Below are 2,258 nucleotides of genomic sequence, written 5' to 3'. Positions count from 1 at the left end.
TTTTTGAATTTTTATGAGGAAAGAGAAAAACCACAAAATTACTCAACACATAAAAATTTTGGATTAAAACAAAAGATGCATGCAAGAACACTATGAATGTCAAGATGAACACCAAGAACACTTTGAAGATCATGATGAACATCAAGAACTTATTTTTGAAAAATTTTCAAGAAAAGAAAAACATGCAAGACACCAAACATAGATATTTTTCATGTTTAGGCATTATGAATTCAAAAATGCATATGAAAAACAAGAAAAGACACAAAACAAGAAAATATGAAGATCAAACAAGAAGACTTGTCAAGAACAACTTGAAGATCATGAAGAATGCAATGCATAAATTTTTCAAAAAATGCACAAATTTTAAAAACATGCAATAGACACCAAACTTAAAAATTGACACTAGACTCAAACAAGAAACACAAAATATTTTTGTTTTTATGATTTTATTAATTTTTTTGAATTTTTTTTTGAAAATTATTTTGGAAAAACGAAAAAGAAGAAAAATTTTTAAAAGATTTTTGAAAACTTTTTGAAAATAAAATAAAGGTTGAAACAAGAAGAAAATTACCTAATCTAAGCAACAAGATGAACCGTCAGTTGTCCAAACTCGAACAATCCCCGGCAACGGCACCAAAAACTTGGTGCACGAAATTGTGATCTCAATGGCGCCAACAACTTTGTACGCACAATTGTAATCTCAACTCTTTTTAACAACTTCGCACAACTAACTAGCAAGTGCATTGGGTCGTCCAAGTAATAAACCTTACGTGAGTAAGGGTCGATCCCACGGAGATTATCGGCTTGAAGCAAGCTATGGTCATCTTGTAAATTTCAATCAGGCTGATTCAAATGGTTATAGAGTTTGAAAATTAAAAGATAAACAAACATAAAATAAAGATATAGATACTTGTGTAATTCATTGGTGGGAATTTCAGAAAAGCGTATGGAGATGCGTTATTCCTTCTGAATCTCTTCTTTCCTACTGCCTTCATCCAATCCTTCATACTCCTTTCTATGCCAAGCTGTATGTTCGGGTATCACTGGTGTCAATGGCTACCTCCCGTCCTCTCAGTGAAAATGGTCCAGCTACGGGTTACGTAGGGCTAATCATCTGTCGGTTCTCACTTGTGTCGGAATAAGATCCAATGATCCTTTTGCGTCTGTCACTACGCCCAATAGTCATGAGTTTAAAGCTCGTCACAGTCATCCCATCCCAGATCCTACTCGGAATACCACAGACACGATTTAGACTTTCTGGATATCAAGAATACTGCCAATTGATTCTATCTTATACCACAAAGACTCTGATCTCACAGAATGGACGGCTCTGTTGTCAGGAGAGGCAACCATGCGTCGTGAACCAGGAATCCAAGAGATACACACTCAAGCTATTACAGATAGAACGGTAGTGGTTGTTAGGCACGCGTTCATAGGTGAGAATGATTATGAGTGTCACGGATCATCCAATTCATCAAGTTGAAGTGCGAGTGAATATCTTAGAACACGAATAAGGTTGCATTGAATAGAAAAACAATAGTACTTTGCATTAATTCATAAGGAATAGCAGAACTCCACACCTTAATCTATGGGGTGTAGAAACTCCATCGTTGAAAATACATAAGTGATGAAGGTCCAAGCATGGCCGTGAGGCCTGCCCCCAATGTCTAAGGACTAAAAATGATCCAAAGATGATCTAAGGATAAACCAAAGATGTAAAGATCCAAAGATATGAATACAATAGTAAAAAAGTCCTATTTATACTAAACTAGTTACTAGGGTTTGCAGAGATAAGTAAATGATGCAAAAATCCACTTCCGGTCCCACTTGGTGTGTGCTTGGGCTAAGCATTGAAGCTTTCATGTTAGAGACTTTTCTTGGAGTTAAACGCCAGTTTTTATGCCAGTTTGGGCGTTTAACTGCAGCTTCTATCCTGTTTCTGGCGTTTAACGCCAGAACAAGGCAGGAAGTTGGCATTTGAACGCCAGTTTGTGTCGTTAAAACTCAAGCAAAGTATGGACTATTATATATTGCTAGAAAGCCCAGGATGTCTACTTTCAAACGTAATTAAGAGCGCGCGATTTGGGTTTCTTTAGCTCCAAAAAATCTATTTCGAGTGCAGGGAGGTCAGAATCCAACAACATCAGCAGTCCTTTTTCAGCCTCTGAATCAGATTTTTGCTCAGGTCCCTCAATTTCAGCCAGAAAATACCTGAAATCATAGAAAAACATACAAACTCATAGTAAAGTCCAAAAATA

Source organism: Arachis duranensis, chromosome 4 (genome assembly GCF_000817695.3).
Source record: "Arachis duranensis cultivar V14167 chromosome 4, aradu.V14167.gnm2.J7QH, whole genome shotgun sequence".
NCBI classification, from domain to species: domain Eukaryota; kingdom Viridiplantae; phylum Streptophyta; class Magnoliopsida; order Fabales; family Fabaceae; genus Arachis; species Arachis duranensis.
The sequence above is the reverse complement of the archived record's forward strand: the minus strand, read 5'-3'. Positions refer to the sequence as shown.